This window comes from Alligator sinensis, unplaced genomic scaffold (genome assembly GCF_000455745.1).
Source record: "Alligator sinensis unplaced genomic scaffold, ASM45574v1 scaffold123_1, whole genome shotgun sequence".
Classification (NCBI taxonomy): Eukaryota; Metazoa; Chordata; order Crocodylia; family Alligatoridae; genus Alligator; species Alligator sinensis.
Window position 1 is genome coordinate 1,258,579 of NW_005841985.1, and position 27,433 is coordinate 1,286,011.

At 46.4% G+C, this 27,433-nt stretch overlaps 1 long non-coding RNA gene across 1 annotated transcript; it reads left to right on the top strand.

Annotated features, from left to right (window-relative positions):
• On the top strand, positions 1-27,433 carry LOC102379269. Its single transcript, XR_323529.1, has 3 exons — positions 1-53; positions 27,025-27,114; positions 27,248-27,433. It is a non-coding gene; the product is annotated as an uncharacterized LOC102379269 (long non-coding RNA).

Genomic DNA, 27,433 nt, shown 5'->3' on the forward strand with positions numbered 1-27,433 from the left:
GATGTGGTGCATTCTGGGGTCCAATGGCTGTATTACATTATGGGAGCCTAAAGGTGAGTGAGGAAGGGAGGCGCCAGGGTGGTGTTGTCTTCATCATTCCTGAGCTCTTCCATGTCACCTATGGAATCTTTATGTTCATTCTGCTTAACTTCTTTGTCATACTTTGAAGATGACTCTTTAGAACAATACTGTAGGCATGCCTTGGCATGTCCCACAGTACTCTTTGCTATCTCATAGGAAAACCAGGAGAACATCTTGGGACAGGCACAGGGTTGAAAGAGACCCTTCCAAAGGGCCTGATTCCTGCCTTCCCATACCTTTTTTTTGCTATGCTGATGTGGGTGTATTGGCCAGGGGCGCCAAAGAGCAGTGGTCATATAAAGGCATATTTTATCAGCTTACAGACCCATTTAACAGCCTGGCCTTGCAGGCTGCCCCACAGTGCTCTCAGCTCCTGTAACTAGAACAAGAGGATGCTTTACTAACCTTGGCTTAAGTGAAGACTGGAGACCCTACCCTGACTTGATTTCCTTCTCCTGCTAGCAGTTTGAATGACTTTAGAGGTTTTCAGGATCTGATGCAATGGATGGTGTCTGACCTCCAGATTCCTATGGAAGAGTGAAAGTGGGTAAACATAAGTTGGTGGATATTTTGCAATCATTGTCAACTGAAAAAGTGCCATGTATAAGACCATAATGGACCTAGTCAGAATAGTGTGGCAAAACCAAGGCACAGAAGGTAGACAAAAAGCATCAGGACCCACCTAGAAGGACAGAAAACTTATATATTCCTCCAACTGCAACCTCAGTAATTCTGGCACCAGCAAGGAGAAAGGTTAGACAAATTAAGAGCATGCCAAAGGAGAGAGGGAAGCTTATTCCTTTTTGAGCCTTCAATTCAGGTTGGGAAATTATGGCTCTAGGCTCTACTGGCCTGGTAAGACTTTCAAATATATATAGAGGAGAATCAATAAACTGCCTTGGGATTTTAGCCTGGTAAAACTTTTTCTAGTGCCAGAGAGCAGCTGCAGGCTGCCTTGGATGTAGCTGACAGCATCCCACCTCATGGTAACTGCTGTAGTAATATGAGGATCACTAGTTTGGCTACCACTAAGCTAAATGGGGCCATAATTTTACCCTGTAAATGAAGGTATATGGGAAAAGCTGTGAGATTTGATGTTGCACCTTCCTGAGACACAAGCACAGAACTCAGCCCAGGGAGAAGAGATTGTGGTAGCTTTAAGCTGGTTATCAAGAGCACTGTTGTGTCTCCTAGTTTCATACATACTGCCCAACCTGTTTTCCCCAGTTCCTGATGGGTACCAGCACTGCCTATAATCTCTGGAATGCTATGTGCTGTAGCCATCCCAGGTATATCCCTTATGGTTGAGTACACACAGTCAAAAAGCCTGAGACTGAATCAAGTGAACAGACATTCACTTCTGATTCTACAAATGCAGTCACATGCCTGCAGTGGCTCAGGCCAGAAGCTAGGGGGCACTACAGCATGCCTCCATGCTTGGCTGGAGCAGACAGCATGGGCCAAGGCTAGCCCACCCATCCACCCTGGGGGGGAGGGAAAGAATTGCAGGAGAGGTGCACACCATCCTGGGATGCTGGTGGACTGTGAGTTAACTTGATCTGGGACAAGTTCAATAAACTGATTTAACCTAAATCAGTTAAGTCTGATACTACATCCATCCAGATGTATCTTAAACCAGTTTTGGCCATTTTAAAAGTGGTTTATGTGCATTGAACGAATATTGTGTTACAGACTTGAAACGGTTTCCAATCACTTCTACCTGTGTACGTATAATTTCTGTCCCTAGCCTATGGGGTGAGCCATACCCCTTATGTCTGGTGTGTACTGAGAAAATCTTTCCGTGTTAGAAACCTTTAGGACTCTATTAAACCTCTTTAGCCCTTTCATGTAGCAAATTGTTTGAGCTGGGGTGAAGATCATACCCAGGGATTTTTTTTTATGGGTGTGTGGGGAGGCGGGAGCCAAGGCTATGAGGCTGACTAGACTACCTTTTCCTTTATCTTGTCCCACAATTCCCTGTCCTGTGAGAAGAAAAGGAGTTTGGTAGATATAATGATCACCTGTGCTGCTGTGTCGCTTGCATTAACATGGCTGCTGAAGAAAGCTCCTTTCTCTCTGCTGTTACTCTCATCCTCTGCTGACCAAAAAGCCACAACAACAGTTTCAAAAGCTGAAGTTAGATAACTCCCATGAGAAAGCAAGTGAGCAGTTATGTCTTAATGGCCTTCCAGAATGATACTACTTGATGCTATTTTGTTTCTTGTGAAAAAGTAAATAGAAGTGAATATTACCCCAATTTAGCACAGAAGTGGAAGAAATGGAAACAATTGGACATGAAAACCTGAAATATGCTGGTCTGAAGCACAGCATTCAATTACATTTACTGTATTTACTCAAATATAGGACAAGGTCCCCCCCATCCTGCAACCAACATGTAGAAAAAAGCTCATCTTGCATTCACATAAAAGGAAACCTAATTCATACACTGTCTATCATTAAATTGCTTCCAAAAGCAGCATGTGCAGTAATGAAAACCAACTATGAAGTTTGATTAAATGCAGCCAATGCATAGCATAACTATAAAACACATAGTCTGTATTGAGCAAACACACTGATGGGAGCTTACCACAAGAATAAGTTAGAACAACTTGTCTGGATAAGATATATGGTAATGTCCATTAAATGCAGTCCTCTTTAGCAGTGACATTTTTTCAAGTCACTCTGAGCCACTACATCAAATACATTTCAACTTCCTCTTCACTCCCACAGCTGAGCTCTGCCTTCCTTTCCCATTTCCAGTGATTCCTGTTTATTCACTAGCCTTAAATCTCTGGCAAACATCACCAAATGAGGCCCCAAACATTTCACCCAGCATTCCTCTGTTGCCCCCTCTCTCAGCCTGTTGCATATGATTATTATGACCCCACCCTCCATGAGGTGAAGCTGGACCAGGTTGCCGTGCACCTCACCTACAAATAAATCTTTGGAGGATCCTGGGACTCGTGACAAGAACATCTGGTTCCAGTCATGAGTGGGCAAGGGGGGAAGGAGTTAATTTGCACGTGAATCCTTTGTGGTGGGTACGTGGAGTACACACACAGGCAGTGCTGAGCTGTCTGATCACTATGGCTTAAAACACAGTTGACTCTACTGGAGTCCAGCCCAAAGAAGTACAGGTTTCCCTCACTTTATGTGGGTTCTGTATGTGTGCATTCACTCTTATGCATGGCCCTTTTTATGCCAATAATTTATATGCGAGGTAAATTCACTCTTATGTGATCAGTGTGGTGGAAGCCCACAGTCAGCTGCATTGTGCGGTGCATTGTGGGAGTGGGACATGCACCAAAATATAGTCTCCTGTGTGATCTGTGTTCCTCACTCATTGTCTGCAGCACGTGTTTCTGTAGTTGCCATCTCCATTACGATAGTGTCCTGTGCTTGTGTGTACTGTCTGCTGTTGGTGAGTACCAAAATTGTCTTGTAAAAGTGGTAGAAATAGGTCTGGGGGTCAGTACAGTTGAGGTCTTGGAACGTATCCCCGTTTCTTACATTGTAAAATGGGTTCCCTTTATGCGAATTTGAGTTATGTGCTGTTTTCCAGGAAAGAATGTACAGTATAAAGCGAGGGAAACCCGTATATGGCAAATCATGAGCTTTGGACTAATATCATACATAGTTTTTAAGTAGATATAAAAGTATTGCTTAAAATGTGTTCATGGAGTACCTGTGCTAAAACTTGCAGATGTTTCAAAAAGGGTAAAATGCATCAATTTTGGATGAGCTAAGTGTATCGGTACCTGTAGTAATTTGCCTATAGGCAAATAACTGCAGGTATGTTTATTTCAAAGTCAGTGTTTTCAAATTTTCCCATCACTTTCATGTGTTCAGGGAGAGCAGGGGAAGAAGTTGGGGGTGGGGGGGGAGGGGGGCACAGGGCAAGGTGGGTATCTGACCCTCCAGATTTATTTTCCCTGCTGTAGCAGTGGGAGGGGGGGAAACTCCAGGCAAACCTCCAATCATTAGATTATAACAAATGTATATGTTTTCCATATATAAACTTAATTATTGGGGGGTGGTCATTTTATAGTCAAGGTCACTTTATATTTGAGTAAATACGGTAAATGATTCTGTTACATAAGCCCTTTTAGAAAAGAGAGAGAGAGAGAGAAGAAATCAGTCTGCTTAGGTGCGTATCTGTTTTGTGAGCAATCTTGTTACTGCATGTCCATTGCAAACCATCTCATATACTTCCAAGGCTATCAAAGGACAGAAATAAACAGGCAGGATTTACATTTGTTTAGGGTAAGAGAAAGAAATTTAAAGGAGGAGAGAGAGATGTTCAAACTATCTAGCCTTTTAAAATGCATTGAAAATGAGGTTCTCCCTTTTTCTCTAAATGAAGCCCATTTATGAGTCCTTTTGCTTTTTTAATAAGTGCTTTTGGCAACATTTTGGCTTCTTTGTGGCCTGCATGCTACACTGAGGTTTGTTTACTACCCTCAGCAGAGCAGTAATGTCAGCAGTGGAGTAGCTCCCACTTTTGTTAAGGCTTCGTGTTCCATTGTAGTTTTTTCAGTTTAAGTGTTTATACGCAACTGTGTGATGTAAACTCAGACTTTTAGCAGATGAAGCTCTGGCCATTTGTTAGAACAAAAGATGTTCTTTGGATGGGTTCCTTATTTGACCTCTTTTGCTTAAAGTTTGCACAGACTGTGAACAGTTATGGTTAGCAGTCAAGTGAATCTGCTGATAAAAAGCTAACTGTTCACAGGAGTTCAGTCTTGAGTTTGATAACTTTAATCTTCTGGTAATCTAACCATTTTGAAGGTCGGAGAGGCCCTGCTGAAGATTTTCCTGACTCACTAGGGGCAGAAGGCTGAGCAGCGTGAAATTTGTTCTTGGTTCTCATCATCTGATTTTTGGCTCCCTGTGTTTTTCCTTTTGTAGAGGCAAATAGCAAAGCAGCTTTGGAGTAAATAGTGCATGTTGCAACAGCTCCTGAGGTGCCTTCCTTATTGTTCTTCTTCTCTTATTTTTACCTCTCATCTTTATCCCTTATTCTCTTATCTTTACCTTTGCAAACCAGCAATCACAGGTACTTCCATTATGTTTGTGTTACTTCCTTCCTTCATATGATGCAGATAGTGGGAAACAGAAGCAGGAGAATAAGTGCACAAGATTTCCTCAGTTGTTTCTGTAAGAGTTGTCTCTAAAATTCCTGCATTCCCCTCCTTTTGACTTCTGATCAGAAATACTCTGGTATTGGAGTGACTTCTCCTGCCTGGGAAGCTTCAGATGCAGTACCATTCAGCCTTCATCAAACCCTCTCCTGGGCCGATAAAGGGATCTATTTAAGAACACCACATGCTCTCCTCCCATCCTTGTGTGAATATACTTCCTGCTCATCACTGCTAGTTGGGGAATTAAGGTACAAACAAACTCACAGGGGCAAACAAACTCTGTCAAACTTGGCTTGTTTTGCCTTTTTAACCTCATATATACAGGTTTTAACAAATCATGAGCTCCAAATCTGACATTTTCCAAGATCCTTCCAGCTGTCAGGAGACAAAACTGTGGCATTTAATGATTCACCAGCACAACCTGGAACTCTGAGGAAATATAATACACACAGAGAAAACTTATGTTTTGGAAATTGTGTGGTTTGACAGAAATAAAGCATTCTTACTGTGTCTCGCACCCTGAGACAGGGGTACCGCTCTGATCTAACCACTTCTGCTTTATCTTTCACTAGTATGACCTAATTGGTCTGAATCAGACTTTTTAAATATTATGCAAGAAACACTGAAAAACTATTTACCAAAACTTATTAGATGCACCCCCTTCCTCCAGATAAGTCAGATCTCTGTGCAGTTTATGCAAACAGGATGTATGTAGAAAGCAGTCTTGGGGGCACTACATCAAAGGATGGATCAGGACAAACTGTAACATCTACTGATGCATTTAGCTGAAGATGGGGGGGAAAGCCCATATGTGAGCTCATTCCAGCTCTGGAAATGCTTGTTGGACTCTGCCACTCCCAGAGAACTTCCACATTTGCTAAATTGTTTGCTTGTTCACCCTTGGTTTATCTTTTTTTTCCAGTAATTTTCCATTTATGTCAGTACTCCAAAACATATTGACTCTGGTAGCTGATGGAATTGATCACTCAGCAACCCTGTAAACCCATGCCTTACCTTTTGTGTGGGATTTGGTATGCTCGCGGGCAAGTGTAATGCAATACTGGGACTTGCCATCTGCATTGAGCCCAAGTCTTTATGCTTGATCTTAAGGAATCTGATGTAGTGCTAATGCAGGGGTGGGCAAAATATGGCCCACAGTGGGCTCCCGCAACAGCAGGGCCCACCCGGCCGCACCCCCCCAGCCGGAAGCTGCAGCAGGGTCTTCTGACCTGGGACCACGTGGCTGCCCCAGCGCAGAAAGCTCAGGGAAGGGCAGGGGAGGAACTAGTGCAGAGCGCAGGGAACAGCGGCCCCTTGCCCGCCCCGTGGCCAGCACTCCCTGCTACAGCCACTCGCTGCCCACACGGGGCTGTCCTGAGCAGGCACAGGCAGCCCCATGTGGGCTGTGGGCAGCTGCAGTGCGGGGTGCCGGCCATGGGGCGGGCAAGGAGCCGCTTTTCCTGTGTACTCAGCATCAGCTTGTAACCTGCCTCTGCTGCCAGCCTGGGCCCTGTGCCAGCTCTGGTCTTTCCCATTGGGGCTGCACATGGCAGCAGCAGCTGCGGCCCCCCCTGCTTGCTGTACCAGGCAGTGTTTACTGCCCGGAGCTCATGCCATGGTGAGGCTGCCACCACTGCCTCTGGGCTGCCCAGTGCACAAGCTATGGGTGGGCAGGAGCAGCAGCAAACACTGCCCAGTGCGGCAAGCGGGGGCTGCAGCTGCTGCCACTGTGGCACAGTCCTGACAGGTAAGCCCAGAGCTGCTGCGGGGCCCAGGCTGGCAGCAGGGGGTGGGTTACAAGCTGCTGTTGAGCACAGGGAAAAGTGTCCCCTCACCCACCACATGGCCGGTGCCCTGCACTGCAGCCGCTCGCAGCCCATGTGGGGTTGCCTATGCCTGCTGAGGACAGCCCCATGGGGGCTGCGAGTGGCTGCAGCATGGAGCATTGGCCACAGGGTGGGCAAGGGGCCACTTTTCCCTGCGCTCCACACCAGCTCCTTCCCTGCCGGTGAGCAGGGGGTTGGGGCTGTGCACTGCCCCCTGCCTGTACTGGGGAGCACTGGGAGTGAGCAGGTGGGGGAGCACAGGGCCTGCACTGGTGTCCCAGGGCCAGTGCCAGCAGGGCCCAAAGCAGGATGGCAGGGGTACATGGTCTTGGCCGGCAGGGGCTCTATGGAGCCGGGCCAGCTCTCCCCTCTCCCTGCTGGTGCAGCCCAGCCCAGCTCCACAGGCCCCTGCCAGCCTGCACCCTGCTCTGGGCCCCACTGGTGCTGGCCCTGGGACATAGGTGCTCTACCCCCTGGTCACCATCTTGGGACCAGTCAAGGGGTAGGGCTACCCATGTGGCCCTTGATAACTTTCCAAAATTGGGTAAGTGACCCTCCACCCGAAATAATTGCCTGCCCCTGTGCTAATGAGTATGCTTTTGTTTGGCTGGGAGCCAATATGCAGCTGTCATCAGTGCATATACTCCGACTCTTGACACTGCTGATGAAACCAAGGAAGAATGTTATGCCAACCTTGACCAAGTCCTTTCTGATGTTCTAGAGGGAGACAGACTTATTCTTCTCAGTGATTTCAACACCAGAGTCAGAAGGGACTTGAGCCTGTGGAATAGAACCATTGGCAAGGAAGGATAGGAAAGGTCAACTCCAAAAGCACACTCCTTTTACCAAATGCATGGAACATGGGTTCACCATTACCAATACCCTGATCCTTCAGACATGATGGCAATATCCACAATCTGAGCATTGGCACCTGATTGACTGCAATATTCTTTGTGCCCAGGATCACAAAGATGTCCACATCACTCAGGCTCAGGGTTCGAATATGGGGGGAGTTCAGGGGGACTGACCCTCCCCCCATAAGAGACAAGAGCCACCTGTAAAAATTGAAAATCATAACTTGGGGGGAAAAGGGGGCTCTAATTTTATTAGGGCATCATGGTGGTCAGCCCAGTTTCTTTGCAGACCTTCCAAAGGTCAGAGTGTATGCTAGGAACTGATATTTACTGGACTGATCACCAACATCCACTCTTCCCTTAAACATCTTAGGCAAGCTCCTTGTCTGTGGTTCTCTTCATTACCTGCATCTATGTCTTCTTCCAGTATCTGTGAATCCCTATTCGAGTTGACTTTCATATCCCTGCACCTAGATAGAAGATCAGCCATGGCATTGTCTCCTCCTGGTCTATGTACCACAATAAATTTACATGGCTTTAATGCTAAGCCCCAATGGGTAGTATAGGCATTGTCAGTCTGTGTGTGGCTGAGCCATCGCAGGGAGGCATGATTCATCACCAGCTGGAACTCACGCTCCATTAGATAGCAATGAAAATATCCAGTGGCCCACCTGATGGCCAGACATTCCCTCATTATGGTTACATGCCCAGTCTTTGTGGGCAGCAGTTTATGACTTGTGTAGGCCATGAGTCTTTCGATGCCTTGGTCATGTTGAGTTAACACCACTCTGACAGCAGTGTTAGAGGCATCTGTCTGCAAAATAAAGGGACTATTAAAATCAGAGGCATGTATTATCGCGTCTTGACATATGGCGGCCTTCAATCGGTCAAAGCCACGTGCCGTATTTGATGTCCATCACAGGATCTTGGAGTTGCCTCTCTTTAGGGTGTCAGATAATGGAGCGGGTGGGTCAGCAAAATGAGACACAAAACACTTATAATAATTTTCCAGTCCCAGGAATGACTGCATCTGTTTGCATTTTTTGTGGGGTGGGAATCCTTGGATGGCTGCTATCTTGACTACCAAGGGTTTAATGACCCCATGACCTACCTGGAAACCCAAGTATTTGGTCTCGTGTTTCTCCAGTATCCACTTTTTGGGGTTTGCCATCATTCCTAGCTCCTATAGTTCCCTCACTATGGCCCTCACTGCCTGTAGGTGTAGGTCCCATGTCTTTGTGAATATGACCATGTCATTGATATATGCCGCTGCATGTTTAGTGTGGGGCGCCAGCATGCAATCCATGAATCTTTGGACTGTAGCCACCGTGCCATGTAAGCTGAAGGCATTTGGATGAATTCGTAAAGCCCCCGAGGGATTCCAAGTGCTGTTTTGGCCTGATTGCAGCTGGCCATGGAAATCTGCCAGTACCACTTATACATATCCATATTAGACATGTCTTTATAGATTGATAGATGCTAGGGTTGGAAAGGACCTCAAAGGATCATTAAATTTGACCCCCTGCCAGTGGCAGGAAAAACTGCTGGGGTCATGTGACCCCAGCCAGGTGCTTGTCCAATCTCTTCTTGAAGACCCCCAACGTAGGGGAGAGCACCACCTCCCTTGGAAGCCTGCTCCAGATTCTGGAGACCCTAACCATGAAGAAGTTCTTTCTGATGTCTAACCTAAATCTGCTGTCTATGAGCTTGTGGCCATTGTTTCTGGTTATTCCAAGCGGTGCTCTGGTAAACAGCTTCTCCTATTCCCTGCTGCCCCCCTGCCCCCCGGTGAATTTGTATACTGCCACAAGATCCCCCCCCCTCAGCCTTCTCTTGTGGAGGCTGAAAAGGTCTAGGTCCTTCAGCCTTTCCTTATAAGGCCTTTCCTGCAGGCTACTAACCATACAAGTGGCCCTTCTCTGGACCCTCTCAAGGTTGTCCACATTCTTCTTGAATTGTGGCATCCAGAATTGGATGCAGTACTCTAGCTGTGGCCTGACCAGGGCCGCCTACAGGGGGAGCATCACCCCCCTGGACCTGTTCATGATGCACCTACTAGTGCCTGACAGTGTGGTTAGCTCTGCTAATTACTTCATTGCATTGATGACTCATATTCATCTTGGAGTTGACAATGACTCCGAGAGCTCTCTCCACCACTGTGTTGCTGAGAAGATCATCCTCCAGCCTATAGGTGTGCTGGCGATTCCCTCTCCCTCTCTCTCTAGGTGCAGCACCTTGCACTTGTCCTTGTTGAGATGCATCCTGTTGTTCTCTACCCACTTCTCTAACCTGTCCAGGTCCACCTGGATTTGGTTTCTTCACATCAACGTGTTTGCTTTGCCCCATAGTTTGATGTCATCTGTGAATTTGGACAAAGTGCTTTCCGTGCCTTTATCCAGGTCGCTGATAGAGATACTGAACAGCATCGGCCCAAAGACTGAGCCTTGGGGGACCCCACTGCCCACATCTTTCCAGGTCAATACCAACCTGTCCATCACCACTCTCTGGGTATGACCCTTAAGCCAATTTGCCACCCACATGACTGTGTAATCGTCTATGGCACAGCTGTTCAATTTGTTTATAAGGATGGGATGGGATACTTTGTTGAAGGCCTTCTTATAGTCCAAGTAGATGGCATCTACCTTGACTCCTGCATCTAAGCTTTTAGTGACCTGCATGAACAGAATGTGCCCCCAGTGACTGGGAGGGGCACGGCAATGGTAGCAGCGGGAGCGTGGCGGCAGTAAGCAGGGGAGCTCCCACAGATGCCGCCGGTGCTGTCGGGGGTGGGGGGTTGGAAGGGAGTGTTGAGCACTAACCAAGGGTTGGCGACCACCCACAGTCACTGCCAGCAGCATCACATAAATTGCAGACTGCCCGCAGATGCTGCCAGTGGTGTCGGCAGTGGGGTGGTGAGCAGCGCCTTTTTGCAAGGGGTGCACTGCCATGCTCACGGGGTGCATGTGCACCTGCGTGCACCCCCTACATGTTGCCCCTGGTGACCTGGTCATAGAAAGAAACAAGGTTAGTATCTGGTCCCTCTGATCTAAACACATCCGTGATTTAAAGCCCCTCCAAATGTCTTTTTACTAGGTCAGTGGTGACAGTTGGTAGGCTGGTGTTTCTCCTGCTTCTGTCAGTAATGCCTATGTCTAAATCTGAGTTCAAGAATTCAGAGGCAAAAAACTAATTGAAGAACTCTGCTTTGTCCCTCCTATCTGTCACTAATTGCCCATGTCTGTCCTGTAGGGGTTCTATGCTGCCCTGCGCCTTCTTTTTTGCTCCCTATATACCTGAAGAAGGACTTTTTGTTGTCCTTAATTTTTGTTGCCAGCCTGAGTTCTAATGCTGCTTTGGCCTTCCTGATTCCCTGCAAGTGTGAGCCAAGCAGGTATACTCCTCTTTGGTAGCTACCCCATGCTTCCACAGCCTGTGCGCCCCTGTCTTTGCCCTTAGGCTTGCCTGGATTTCCCTGTTTAGCCAGGAGGGTTTCTTGGCCCCTTTGCCCCCTTTTCTATGCACTGAGATTGCCTCCTTCTGTGCCCGACGGATTGCTTCCTTGAGGAACGACCACCCTTCCTGGACCCCTATTTTGTCAATGCTCCTGAGCTTTAATGCCTCACTAACTAATCTCCTAAGCACACTGAAGTCAGCCTTTCTGAAGTCTAGCACTTCTGCCCTGCTGGTTACTTTTTCCACCCTTCGCCAGATAGTGAATTCAGTCAATTGATGGTCACTATCCCCTAGGTTGTCTTGTACCTGCAGATCCCCCACCAGGTTGTCCCCTGTAGCCAGCACCAAGTCCAGCAAGGCATTTTCCCTAGTGGGATTGTATACCTCCTGCATTAGGTGGAGGTCCTGTATGCAGGTTAAGAACCTTTGTAAGTGATTAGTTCTGGCTGACTGATCCTCCCAGCAGATGTCAGGGTAGTTTAGGTTACCCATGACAACCATATCTCTTGACTGTATGGCCTCTGAGAGCTGCCCGGAGAATTCCAGGTCTAGCTTATCCTCCTGGTGTGGCAGATGACCCCCACTACCAAGTCCTTTTTCCCTTGACCCCTTTGTATCCTAAACCATAGTACCTCAATTTGGCCCTCCTCTGATTCCATCTTGATTATAGAAGATGTATGTTGCTCCTTAACATAGAGAGCAACCTCCACCCCCCATTTTTACCCACTCTATCCCATCTGTGCAACCCATAACCTTCAATGCTTACTGCCCAATCCTGAGTAGGGGTCAAAGTTGTTGCCTGCAAGCTGGAGTGCAAATTACTTCTGCTTGTTCACCATGCTCCTAGCATTAGTGTAGAGACATTTAAGCCCCCCGATGGGTGCCCTTGGTACCCCTCTGTCCTGATGTCTATCAGGCCCCTTAGTGCTTACCTGGGCTGATCCATCACATGGCTCATGGTTCTCTGAACCTAGGTTCTCATTGTCCACTGCATCCCCCTCACCCGACGAATCTAATTTAAAGCCCTTCAGAGAAGATCAGCCAGCCTGTAAGAGAACAGACTCCTACCTTTAGAAGAAAGATGAAGAACATCTGATCCCATGATACCTCTCTCATGGAAGTGCAGATTGTGGTTGTAGAAGTCAAAACCCACATGGATGTGGATAGCTGCTCTGTAGCTTCAGGTTGACTTCTCTGACACAGGGGTCTTGGTGTTGATAGTGACCGCTGACTGGGAGGATTGATGAGAAGACCACCTGTGCCCCCATCAAAGTCACTCATGATGTGGTCTGGACTACTCCTGGCTGCACCATTCATGCGCACATGGATGAGGACCATGGGATAGTAATTGGAGGGCTTTCTGCCATACCAGTGTGCTCTACCAATTCCATAATGTTGGGCATAGGCAAAGCATTGAAGGTGATGATGGCAATTAATTTCCTGTAAGCCACACACAGGTTGTAGTGATCCATTGCTTTTAGGGACCAGGACTAGTGGGCTTCTCCATGGACTTCTGGAGGGCCTGATAACCCCTTGATGGATCATCTTGCATAACTCTTGGAGTATTTTTTTATGAGGATGATGAGGCACTGGGTGCCAGTGCTCCCGCACCACCCTGCCCGGGGTGTAGATATGATGTTCGGTGTGGCAGACCCATCCTGACTCATCCCTAAAAACGTCTTGGAACCTAGAGGTGAATGTTCGGAGCTCCTGTTTCTAGTCAGCCGTCAGTTCTTCCCCAGTCTGTGGTAGCAGGTGCTTAGGGTTTCCACTCCTCTCCAGAGAAAGTTCAGGACTGAGCTCATCCTGTTCTTTTCTTAGGGTCACCAGCAATCTTTGTGGTGCCCACCACTTCCGGATCAAGTTGACTTGAAAAATCTGTGCCTCTCTCTTTTATGGCCCAGTCTAAATACCTCATAGTCATCTGGGCCCATACACCTAAGGATCTCAGTGGGCCTAGCCATTTAGTCAGGAACTTGCTGGTGAACGTTGGCAGCAAGACTAACACCTTTTGCCCCACCATGAACTGTCATTTGCTGGCCACCCATTGTGCGATACGGATACATTCTTGAAACTCTTTCTTGTATCCCTCATCCATCCTCTTCACTCTGCCCAGCTGTTCTCATCCTTCTCTTATCACCTGCAAGGGGCCTTGCGGTGTATGGCCAAGTACTAACTCGAACGGGGAACATTTCAGTGAGTTTTGCGGTATATCCTATATTGTGAATAGTATGGGTGATATCATCAGATTCCACTTCTGTGGGTTGGCCTGAGTACACTGCTTTAACATCCTCTTCAAGGTACCATTAAGTCATTCAACCAATCCATTGGTCTGCGGGTGGTACACTGATGTACAGAAGTGGGTGACTCTGAGGGTCTGGCATATGGCTTGCAACACACCTGGCATAAAATTCTGGCCCTGGTCAGTCAAGCTCTCCTGTGGAATGCCCATTCAAGAGATCCACTTGATCAGTTCCTCTGCAATGCAGGGGGCAGTCAATGAGTGGCATGGTATCAGGGTAGTATGATGTGTATAAATACTAGAACTTACGGATTACCCACACTACTTTTGGGTAGGAGTCCCACTGTGTCCAATGCCACCCAGGAAAAGGGAACATCAACAGTATGCATTGGCTGTAAAGGGGCTCGCAGGAGCCTTACCTCTCTAGCCTTTTGACATTCCAGGCAGGCTGTGCATATCTGGGTGACTTTGTCATGCAACTTAGTCCATTCAGCTCCTACAGGAGGTCATCTGGGGCATAAGACCATCACTAGAAAAACCCAATGTTTCTTCAGGCCTATGTGCCATACCACCCACCAAAATGGTTTTGGGACCACCAGCTGGGCAATCTCAGTCCCCACGTCCCTCTTTGCCATTATCCGATATAAAAGGTTTTGTCTCTCCTCACAGCAGAACTCTTACCCTGGCAGCTCAGGTAAAGCCCCTGCTATCAGGACCTCTTTCTCACAGATCTGTTGTGGGCTTCTCTGAATTGTGCCACACTAGCCACATCTTCCAGCCTAATCAGCTTGCCTTCCCTGTAAGCCTCCTCTTGATCTGACTTGGCCTCTCTGAGCCACCCGCCTTCACTCTGTAATCATCTGTACTCAGCCTTAGCCTCTCTTACATGCTTGATCACTTGATAGATGGGTGGCCAATTGCACCCTGGTACCACCTCGCATGCTAGTTTTGGGGCAATTCCCATTTTCAGTTCTCCCTGATGTTCCATTACCCTTATGGGTATGAATTTCCTCTCATACTGCATCGCCTCGCCATGTATGCAGGTCATCTTGGTGGTGGACTTCCATAGCTGTTCCCAAGGTACTACATTGGCTCTGATTAGGAACTGAGAGCATCCCGTGTCTAACGTGGCCTTGACTTGTCAACCCCTGATCCAGGCTATTACAACAGGGAAGCTCCAACCCACATTCGCATCCACTCCTCCATAGCTGCAATCCATGGCCTCTGGGTTATCCGATGGTCTGGCTCTATCCTGCAGCACCTTTCTGGCATCCTTTCTGGCTTCCAGCAGTCCCACATATTACAACAGCAGCCCTTAAACATGTGCCCTGCCCCCCCCCCTTGCCACTCTGGAAGCATATCACTTCTCTTGCTCCCCCCTTGCTTAAGGGCCATCTCTTCTCACCATCGCCAATCCTTCTGCTCCATGGGCCAAGGGGTAGCTTTTCTGTACTGTATTCCCCTTCAGAAACTGCAAAAGCCTTGGTGAAACACAACGCCTCCTTGCAGTTTTGGGGGAGGTGGCACCTCCCCCAGCGTTGGGTGAGGTCCACTTGAAAATTGTTCCAACAGCACTTGGTTGGCAAGGCCATCATGGTCATGTATTGCCAACTGCAACCACTTACTCATCAGATCCTAGAGCAGTGTTGTCCATGGATCCTGAAGCCTGGGTTGTTAGATTCCCCCCAAAACCGAAGGTTGGTTTCCAGCCAATGTACCACTTTGTCTCTGGGGGTGGGCCAGAGGAAAGGTCACAGGCCTGAATATTACAGTCCCTGTGCCAATTGCCTCCCTGTAGCCCACTGGTTTTGCACCCCCACGGGGCTCTTGGAGCTTCCTGACCTGAGGTGGGTCTCCCTTCTACTTGCCCACTGTGTCTTGTAAGTTAGGAACTCATCAATGGAAAAGGAGGTTCCTCCAGAAGTGGGGTGACCTTCTACCCTCAAGCCAGCTCGGTGCTATATCGAGTGACTTGGGGCTCCACCTCCCCTACACTCTGTCCACTAGCCAACTGATGGAGTCATGGTGATGATAATGTACTGGCCTGCCACATGAGGCAGACTCCCTCATTGTCCCCTACTGTGTGGGATGATGTTACTGTTAACGTGTTTGCATAGCCTGTGATGCCGGGGTGTGACCCTTAGGTGTCTTGGTAGCCACCTGCTCCCCAAGTAGCAGTCAGGATAGTCTGGTGGGTCTTCCCTGCTTTGGCTCTCTCCCTAAAATATGCTTAGGCCCCCTAGATTCCCTTGCCGGACCTCTGTTGGCCATGCCGGGATTCTCCTGTTGACTCTCGTTTCCAAAGAACAAGGACCCCCTCCAAAAGAAGAAACTGAAGACCAAAGAAAACCCTGGAGCTTCCCCAAATGACACTGCATGGGGAGTTGGACTCACACATCCAGAGTCCAATACCCAGACTCAGTCCATGGGCAGGTCCCACCATTTGAATGCCCGTCCTCCGCTCTGTCTTCAGGGGCAGAGAACCCTTCAGGTCTCCTTTGGTCTGGCTCTCTGGCAGCTCCGTGGCATCCTTGTTGAATTTCGTGGGGTCAGTGGGGAAGCTCCTTGCAATTGGGAATGCCACTGCTTTGTTGTCATCAGCTGCCCCGTGCTGGAGCTCTGGATGCCTTTTTATGGTGTCATTAGCCATGTGCCTCCCCATACTCAGGGAGCGTCTGCTCTTAAAATGGTGCCGGAGTGCCACATGCTTCCGGGGCCTGGCTCACTTAAGGTAAGGGAAGCCAACCCTCAGCCCTTTCCAGGCCATGATCCCCTGCCGGTCGGGGACTGTTGGCGGTGGGGGGAGGGCAGGGAATCCCCCCTGCTCACGGGGTACCTGGGAGCCTTGTCACCTTATGCATTGACAACTTGGAAGCCACTTCTTGCACAAGGCTGAAATTGATGATGAAATCCAGCCTCGCCTCATATGTGCAAGTGCAGCCTATGGATGCCTGAGGAAACCAGTGTTCAAAGATTGCAACTTCAGATCTGAAACCAAGCTCATGGCTTATCAAGCAGTGGTGTTCGTCCCCTTACTGGATAGAGGTGACACATGGACAATATGCAGGAGACACCCCTCAAATTGTGGAGAAGTATCATCAGCACTGCTTGTGGAAGATCCTTCTAATAGAATGGGAGACAGATGCATCAACATTAGGATCTTCTCACAAGCAAATGCCATGAGCATTGAGGCGATGATCATCCAATATCACCTTCACTGGGCTGGCCACATCATCTGGATGTCCAACTCCAGACTCTCAAAGCAAGTTTTGTTGTCCCAGCTAAATCAAGGCCAACTTGAAAAAATCCAACATCAGCTCATGGGAGACTATCACCCAGGACTGCCCAAATGGAAAAAGTTTGCTGCAAGAATCTTAGTACTTTGAAACCTTACAACGATAATAGGAGATGGAAAAGCGGGTGTGGCAGAAGCAGCATGTTGTGAACCAAATAATCCAGAGCACCCACTCTACACAGAAACATGTGCCCAACTTGCAACGGAGTCTCAATCCCAGGTTGGCCTTGTCAGCCATCTTCAGACCTAGTGATAAGATAATTATGGAAAACAATTGGCCTCAGCTGTGAGGGATTGTCAAAGAAGAATAGTTTGGCTGCAAAATTCCACTTTGCGTGGGAGCAAAGTGAGGTGATAAGTGGGAATGCTTAGTTAAGAATTTCTGTGTGTGTGTGTGTGTGTGTGTGTGCGCGCGTGCGCTCGCGCCCGCGCATTTCCTCTTCCTCTACTTCCACCTCAAGCAAGTATGCACACCAGACTCTGGAGACATCTGCTGCTCTGTGCAGAGGGCAACATCTAGTGCAGGAGTGGGCAAAATACAGCCTGTGGGCTGGATCTGGCCTGCCAGGCCATTCTATCTGGCCCATGGGACCCCTAAAAAATTTACTAAATTAATATTTATTTGCTCCTAGTTGCCTGTCAAAGCTGGGAGGAGCCAGGGGCAGTAGGACCCAGAAGGAGCCCTCAGTAGGCTTGAAGGTTTTAGCAACTCAGCCCTACCCACCCCCAGCCAGTTCCCTGCTTTCCTGATGCTGCCCTGCTCCAGCACCACGTGGCTGCTGCTCCTGGCTGCATCACCAGACTGCAGGTACAGGGAGGAGGGGGGGGTGTGTGTGTGTGTGTGTGTGTGTGTGTGTGTTTGTGTTCATAGGGTGAATCCCTCACGCACACCCCATCATACATATGCACCCACACATCTCCTCACACTGCCATACACAAGCCCCAGCCACCCTCCTCCCTGTACCCACCCACATCCACATGCTCCCTCACTCCAGATACCCACATACCCATGGCCCCCTACAAACCTATACCCACCCTCCACAATATACAAGAATAAGACTTCATTTTAAGCTATTGTGTAATCACTTCTATGTATACTACACAAACGCATGTCAATCAAGACAAAAATCTTTTTTGAAATCAAATTAATTAATGTTGTAGATGTTCACATTTTTGAATATAATTTGGTATTTTTCTGGTTCTGAGATGGCAAAACCCCTTGCTGAAAGGAGTACTTCCAGGGGCAAGGGGTAAAGGTGGCAAAGGTCAGGGGTTAGGGACTGGGACTTCTGGTCACAAGATGGCAAAATGGCTCCAGGGGGAGGGGCTACCCATGTTAAGGGGTGGGGCTACACATGCGGCCCTTGACAGCTTGCCAAAACTTGATAAGTGGCCCTCTGCCTGAAATAATTGCCCGACCCTGATTTAGAGTTTATTTTACTGGTGCTTGCCTACTGTGTTTTTGGTCCTATGTTCTGCCTTGTAAAGGTAACAAATGGAAGGTGGTGATTTCCCACTGGGAAGTCCACTGGTACAACACATGTTAGTGTAGCTGGGCATATTCTGCATACTCTTGACTCTGGCACACTGAACCTGCTAGGTCAATCCAGCACTCTGTGCTCCAATGATCCTCTGCTGGAGAAAACAGAAGTGACCACAAAGTATGGCAGATACTTTTAATTTGTACCAGGTGCTTCACTGATCCTCTGCTGCTCCCAGGATCAAGGGTGCTGGCAGAAAACCAATGTCCTCCCTGCCTAACCTAATATCTGTTAAGCAGAGCAGATACACTAAAGGACTTAGCCTTTAGGAGCTAGTGATGCAGCATTCTGGAATGGAAGAGCCATGCATATTCTGTTGTGCTCTGCACAAGTATTATCAGATTCAAGGCAGTTATGTACAGGGTAGGCGCAGAAATGGACTGTACACAGCTGCATATAGCTTTGGGTACAGCAGTTTGAAAATCCTTTCAACTAACCTGCTATTTCCCTAGGCAAATTTGGGGGTAAAACTGTGGATCAGAAGTGTGTGTAATTTCTCTTCTAAAAGGGATGAGCTTGGGGTGACGGGCAGTGCCTTGCAGCCATGTTGGTACTTGCATGACAGTGGTAGGTGAGTAGCAGTCTAGAGGCACTGCATACAAAGCCAAAATCCCTCACTTCAGTGATATATGAGCAGAAGCAGTGTGTCATGTGTTATGGATAATCTGAAAGCCTCATCCTCCTAGTTCCCAAACATAGGGAGTAAGTTATAGGGTTAACATTAACCCTATAAATAAGTTATAGGGTTAACATTTTTGTTTACATGTCCACAGTATGGAAATAATACACGACATGTCAAGATCCTGAAATTTCTCAGCCGTTTGTAATTGGAGTCTCTGACCCAGTTCCTGAAGCTATTAGGGTGATCTTGATTCTAGAAGCACCAGGGTGTCTATTTCAAATACAACTTTAACACCATTTCAGTAGAAAAATCTGTCAGAATAGGGAAATTATGTGAGTACCTAATATGTCTGCAGTAAAGTTCCCTGGTCTGCAAATTTATCAGAGCATGACTAGGCACCTTTTAAATTATATTGGATAACAGCTGTTAGCCCAGAATAGTCATTATTTCTCTCTCACCCTCAGGGATATCTTTTAGTAAGTATTATAGTTTTAATAGTTTTAAGGTTTACTGTGACTTGGGCTGTCTTGTCTCATGACTAAAACCAGAACACAAGCTGTGCTACATGGTATGCAGTAGGATCATAGGAAAGTAGGGTTGGAAGGGACCTCACAAGGTCATCTAGGGTGGCAGGATTATCCTTGACTAAACCATCCCAGGCAAGTGTCTGTCCAACCTGCTTTTGAATACTTCCAAGGATGGAGATTGTACAACTTCTCTAGATCACCTGTTGTAATGCTTAACCACTCTCATAAGCGGAAAGTTCCTTCTGATCTCCAACCTAAATTTCCCCTGCTGCAGTTTGAGGTCATTGCTCCTAGTTCTGTTCCCTATAGTCATGGCAAAAAGCCCATTTCCATTCTCTCAGTAATCATCCTTCAGGTATTTGAAGGCTGCTATCAAATCCCCCCTCAGTTTTCTCTTCTTCAGATTGAATAACCCTAGTTCTTTCAGTCTTTCCTCATAAGTCTTGCCTCCTAAACCCATAATCATTTTTGTTTTAATGGTAATATTCCTGGGGAAAAGTGTTTTAATGATCGCTTAGTCCTCGTCAGACAATAGAGTGACTCTCATGGTTCTGACTTCATCTGTGATGTTATGGTTGTTTGCCAGATGGTTGCAGGCTTTGTGTTTTAGTGGACAGGGTATGTTATGTGGCTGGGAATCAAGAAACCTGGTTCCTAATCTCATTGCTGCCACTTACCAGCACAGTGACCTTGAACAAGTTACTTCTCATTTCTAAGCATTTGTCTAGGCTTTTGCTTGTAGACATTTGTCTATTTAGGGACTTTTTCTTGCTTTATGAATGTACAGTGCCTAGAAGAATGAGGCTCTAATTTCTGTTGCAAGTGCCTTTGCATGCTATTGTAAGACCCCAACAATAACAACTAAGAGTCTGAATGTGGAAAGTACTGAATGCATCTTAATGGGAGCAACAGAGGACTCTTAGCATTGAAAGGATTCAGTCCATTTGGATTCTGGCATGTTTCTTTTATTTTTTTTATTTTTTATTCTTTTTAATGGTCATCAAGTTCAAATTTTCTGGGATTCTGTTTCTTTTGTTTGAAAGAAATAGTCATGTGATCCTTTCTTCCATGTTGATCCAGTCAACACAGAAAGGATAGGAAGTGCAGTAGGAGACTCAGCTGACCAAACAGTGAACTCTTCAGTAAGCTGAAATGCAAAAAGGAATCCTACGAAAAATAGAAACTTGGCCATATTACTAGGGAGGAGGATAAGAGTATCACATGGAGATGCAGGGAGAAAATTAGGGTCCAGGACACAAATTAAGGTGACGTTAGCATGGTTTGTAAAAGGCAAAAGCTTTCTACTGGTGTCAGAAGACCAAGGAAAGTGGATGTGCCTTACCGAATGTAGACAGCAATCTGATAAAGGATTATATGAAGCAAGCTGAAGTATTTAATGCCACTTTAAACTTATAGCTGACTTTATGTGTGAAAACTAAATGTTTATGAGTTCAGTTGGCAGAAAGTATAGAGGAGGAGATAAGCAGCTTAGAGGAGTAGAAGAATTGGTCAGGGCTTACTCAAAGAACCTGATGTTTTCAAGGTAGGAGGCCTCCATGGGATGCATCCTAGAGTACTCAAGGAATTGGGGATGATGTTCAGAGCCACTTGTTATTATCTTTGAGAACTTTTGGAAGTCAGATGAGGACCCAGATGACTAGAAAATGACAGTGATAGTACCCATCTTTAAGAAAAGGGGAAGAAGGAGGATCTGAGCAATTAGACCAGTTAGTCTGACCTCAGTATCTGGAAAGATCGTGGAGCAGTTCTTCAAGGAACCTATTTTGATTTCCAAATCTCTTTCTGTGGAGGAGAACTAGGTTATCAGAAACTGCCAACATGGATTCATCAAGAACAAGCCATACCTGACCAACCTGATTTCCTTCTATGAAGAAGTGATAGGCTTTCTGGCTCAGGGGAAAAGCAGTGGATGGTGAATACCTGTCAGTTTGGGGTGTGGGCAGCTAGAACTTGCAGGGGTGGGGGGGTCAACCTGGGGTCAGGGTTTCTGGGTGGGAGTACAAACCAGAGTCAGAGGGTAAGGGGACAAGCCAGGTCAGAAAACCAGGAGATCAACCAAGAACATAAGGTGCAGATAAAAGTTACAGTTTTTGCCTGATGTGGCCTCTTGAAAGTACTCTACAGCAATGACCAAACAGAAGTGCACAGCTGCAAAGCACTTTAAATGGGCCTAATCCTATGAAAATATGAACCACCATTGCATGAGGGTTTAGATGAATACATTTTAAAACAGCATCTTCAGTAACTTGTCTGCCTGCATCCCAGCCTCAGAGCTGTTTTCAGAATGGGAGGAGAGAAAGGGAACAGGGAGTGGTCTGGGGATTTTTTACCTGGTGCTAGAGGATGGGGTGGGTGGATTGGAGCCCTGCCTAAGGTGGGAGGGGCACCATCCACCTGCTCCACAGTCCAGCACCAACTGGGGAACTCCTAGAATGAGCTCCCTCTGCTCCCTTTCCCCCCTCCCATTCTGAAAACAATGTCTGGACTGGGAAGAAGGAGGGGCCATTGATGGGAGAAACTGGCTGCAGGCTTGCAGCCAGCAGCTGGATTTCCCAACCCTCTCTCCTCCCTAGACCTAATCTTGAACTTTTTGTTTGGTCCGGGGGATTGTTGTAATTCGGAACACTTCCTGAAAAGTGCTATGAGTTACAGCAGGGAAATGCTCTTCTGTCTGAGCCCAGAGTCCACAAGCAAGCTGAGTCAGAAAACCAGGGCATCAGGCAAAGTCACCAGAGGCATAGTTTGAGGTCAGGAAAAGCTCTGTTACTCAGACACTTCCCGGGTGTATCTGCATGTGCAATTAAGGCAGAGCCATAAACTCTGGCACCATTTGTACCAGAGTCAATTGCTCCTGATTGTAGCATCCACACGTGCACCCAGGACTGCAGCACTTTGAACTGGGGTGGAGCAGCCTGGGCTGGCAGGCGGTTCAGGGAGCAGCCAGCCCCGGGCTCTGGGTGGTGTGTCGGGTGGTGGAGAGGGTAGCTGAGGCATGAGGATGCTAAACTGTGGCACTAGGCAGCAGGCAGCCCCTTGTACTTTAGCACCTCAGCCACCCTCTGTCACTATCTACACATGCATTTCAGCACATGTAAATACTCCACTGTAAGATAGTACTGTCCCCACTAGCACTGTTTTACAGTGGAGTTAGTTAATTTACTGTGCCCTACTATTGGTGCACATATAGATGGTGACACTTTACTGTGGACCGTCTACTCTTCAATAAAGTGCATGAGTAGATGCGTCCTGTTTCTCTCCCTGGACTTGTAAGAGAAGTATAGGGTCATGTGACAGGAAGTAGCTGTGGAGATTCAGGTACTGATGGAGGCTTTAGGCAGGCTGCCTCCAACATTTGGGAGCACCATCATGGTGATGCATTGGGTTGGATGGCTATGCTGTTTAGGTCAAGGCCCTGTGTTCAAGGCTACAGTCCTCATAACATCTTGACTTTAGCAAGGCTTTGGATACTGTCTCCTCTGACATTTTCATTTGTAAACTAAAGAAGAACCGTCTAGATAGAAATACAGTGAATTGGATAAAAAACTGGTTAGATCAAGACTAGTCATCAATAGCTTAGCGTCTATCTGGGATGAGGTACTGAGTGGAGTTCTCTAGAGATCTATCCTGGGTCTGTTATTGTTTAATAGTTTCATTAATGATTTGGAAGATGGAATTGAATGAACACTTAGGAAATTTGCAGATGACATGGATTTGGGTAGAACTGACATACTAGACAGTTCAGAACTCTGAATGACTAGGATAAACTGGAAAAACAGACCAAAATTAATCAAATGAAATCAACAAGGATAAGTTCAAAGTCCTGCATTTAAGATGGAACGACTGGCAGAGATATGAGTTTTTCAGAAAATTTTGAATTGGAAAATTTTCCAATGCCCTAAATAGAGCGCGATCTGATTTAGCATGTTTATTTAACTTCTTTAGTAAACAAAATGAAAAAGTACCCCATGTTAATTCTGTGTCCCAATAGCCACAAATATTTGAGCTGAAATATTTGATTAGGAAAAATATTAAATACAACACAATGTGGTTTAAATGTTATATTCAAACAAATTCAAAGCTTTATGTGGAAAGAAATTATTTTCATTGGAACACTTGTAAAGATGTAAAGATAATACCCAATAGCATGTACTTCCCTTACATTGTTTAAATTTAAGGAAAAAAAATGAAGGCACTGAGATGAAATAAGAATCTTAGCTTTGGTTTTGATTTGACCTGCATTGCCAATTAGGTGAGTTCATAACTTGATTTTTGGTTTGGATTATTATGTGAGTGTATTTACCCTCCTGTTCAGAAATCAATAAAACATATATATGTACTTTCTCACACACTTCCTAGGGATAATCACCTGAAAAACATTAATTACAACTTTGAAACTGCCAAGCTTGCCTAATATTGTATTGGCATCTGTTGTTACTAATGAATTTTATGAAACAATGAATTTTTAGAAATGAAGAATTTCCCATGGAAAAATAAAGCACTGGAAAATGTTCTGCCCCAGATCTCTGATGACTAGCTAGGCTGCAGTACTGTAGAAAAGGACCTGGGGTTATAGTGGACTATAAGCTGAATGAGAGCCAACAGTATGCTCTTATTGTGCAAAAACAAAAAAGCCAGTAACATTGGTTTGTATTCATGGGAGTGTCAATTGCAAGTTAAAGGAAGTGATTCTCTCCTCTGTTTAGCAGTAGTGAGGCTTCGCTTGGAGTACTGTGTCCAGTTTTTGGGCCATGCAATTTGAGAACGATTGTAGATACATTAGAATCTAGGAAAGAGCAGTAAAAATGATTAGAGGCCTGGGAAACATGACTTACAAGGAAAGGCTGGAAAAGAGAAGGCTGGGGTGGATGAGGGGTGGGATAAACAGTCATTAAATACCTGAAGGGTGGTTTTCAAGAGAATAGCAATTCTCTTCTCTGTGACTTCAGGGGATGAGGCAAGGAGTAATAGTGTCAAATTGCAGGAAGGAAAATCTAGGATGAATATTGGGAAGAACTTTCTCCCTATGAGGGTGTTTAAGCGTTGGAACAGTGACCCACAGAGGTTGTGGAAGTTTTTAAGAGCAGTTAGAGAGAGGGAGAGCAGGCTAGATTAGATGACCTCCTGAGGTCACCTCAAGCCCTATTTTTCTATGTTTTTAAGTTCCTTTACCTTCCTTTCTTGCTCTGAACTCAGGATGTTACGGTTCTTATCAGTAGCAATAAAACTGGCTACCCATTGCCTCCTCTGCTAATCCTGTCTGACCAATATCCCTTCCCAGTGGCAACCTCCCAGCCTCAAAAGCAACTGGATTTCTAGTCACTTAAATATTCCCGGTTCTAAGGTTGCCTGCAGATTAATTTAAGCAGTGGCCCCAGATATCCCTGGAGTCTATATTACTGATAAAGTAAATAGTCTCTGACAATCTTTGGGTATCTGCTAATTTTAGCTGTCAAAACATAAGCTAATTTATTTCCTTAAAATAATAATAAATAGGATCACTGCCATTACACACCACAAGTAATAGATATTGCATGAATAATTGAACTTACTCTTACAATGCCACAAAGACTTTCTTCTCTGCTGAGGAGAAGTGTCAGACTCTTAGTTTTTTGCTGTTTTGAAGCATGACATGTTTGTAAAATGCACCCAAAACCAATAGTAAAACGCTGGTTAGGAACACAAAAGACCAAAAGAACAGGAAGAAACAAAAAGAACTGAAGGCAGAGTGAAATAGGAGTATGGAAAAATAATAGGAAAGAAAAAGAATCCCCTATATGGTTGGGGGAAGACAGGAAGTCTGTTTCCCCCCCATTCTCTGACAGTAAAATAAATATTACGATTGCCTGATACTTCCCCTTATACATTGTTTTCAGCTGCTTATACTGTTGCTAAATGTTAATCCTGGGCTGAAATCTTACATGCTGGATGTTGTCTTGGTGTGTTATTTTGTGGGAAAAGATGAGCAAAACAGTCCAGTTGTTTCTGAGAATGAGGCTGGGAAACTGAGGGTGCATGGATGGAAAATTTGACCTCCAAATAGCATGCTGGATGGGGAGACTAGGACTGCCTGGGCAAGGAACAAGGGCTTGGGATGATAAGGCTAAGAGATGGAGATTGGGTAGGCATTGAGAATGGGACCATTAGAAGCCAGGAAGAGAGAGGAGGTGAGCAGTTCCAGCCCTGTGTTTTCACATAGCTTTGGATCCCAAGAGCTGAGCTCTGCTGCTCATCCACTCCTCTCCTGCTGCTGACTTCAGTGGAGAAGTTGGGAGAGGATGAGGTGGAAGCAGGGAGAGCAAATGACAGTGGTGTTCAACCCCTGTGCGCCAGAGTTGTGTGAAAACAAACTCTGGCCTGATCTCCAGTCTGCTGTTGAGCTCAGAGGTCACAACACATAAAACTCTGGCAGGAGCTGCTGTGCTTTGCTAGTGAGCTCAGAGACCTCGCGGTATACATGGAGTGCTGAGCTGCTGCACCCCTGGGTTCAGCCCCTGGTGATACCTAACGCAAATATAAGGTGACTTCTCCTCTACTGCTGGCCCATGTCAAGGGTTTTAATCTCACTACTACTATAAATTATTCTCTGCACTCAAATGGCAGAACTCTGTGGATTGCTTCCATTTTGATATGTCCTTTAATTACTTGATCACATGTGCTTCATTTAGTGCATGGGATAAACCTGCTTTAGGGATGAATTAGGGTTGTGTAGAAAATGCAGCTGGTGTCTCGGGGTGTGTGTAGACAAAACAAATTTTCCCGTTTACATCAATGCAACTGCATTTGTGTTTGCACAACCTGGGGTCTCCCACGGCTTTAAAGTCCATTTAGTGCCTTAAACTAACACTACTTGGAGATGTTTTAATTTGCGTAGCTTTCCAGGTACACCGCTCCAACTGTGGATTTTGTTTGTGCAAACAGCCAGACTCCAAAGACTCCCAATTAATCCCCTTTGCCACGAGGGGGCGCTGTGCTCCGGCCTCTAGCCAGTAGGTGCCACTGTGTGTTCTTTTTTAGCCTCCTTCATTCCTCCCTCCTCCCTCACAGCACGCAATTCAGGCAGGTCGTGATGGGTCTGCTTAGACTTATTATTAGTATTTTAAAGTAAGGGAGAGAAGTAATCCTTTAATTTTCTAACACACCTTAATTATTTGGTGCCCCCACCACCTATAGTGTATGTCCTCCCCCCCCACCTATGTACCTCTTGTCCTCCTTCCCCCCTGCATGTACCCTCCACCTGCGACCCCTGTGCCCCACATCGTATGCTGCCACTGCAGTGGTCATAGCTCCCAGCAACAGCTGCAGCATCCCCATAATGGTAAGTTTTTTGCAAGTAGTTTGAAACTTTGGAGTGAGTGGTTACATGACTTCCTTCAATACTGCAATATTGCAAACCTTCTGAACTTCATCGCATTCCATTTCAGAGCCATGACCAAAAGTCCAAGGGCTGCAGGACACTGCCTGCCAGACATGACAACAATGACAGAATATGCAGTGTCCTGGGTGATATTTAGGTAATATGTCCCACTGACTTTGTGTGCATGTGTTTTGTGTGGATGGGGTGGGGGGGAGGGCAAAAGTCCATTTTTTGACTGTGCGCTAACCCCCCTCCTCTTCCTCTGCTTCCTTTTTCCCCCCTCCTCACAGAAAACTTCTGCGGACGGAACTCGCTAGGGACAGCAACCAGCCCACAGCCCAGTGATGAGGAATAGAGAAGTGCACTGAAAATACCTACCCCCCTTTTTTTTTTTTACATTTGTATATATGTTTTATATTGTTAAGTTAAGCTTCTGAGCTGCAGCATTTTCAGTAAAGTTTTATTTTTGCTCTATA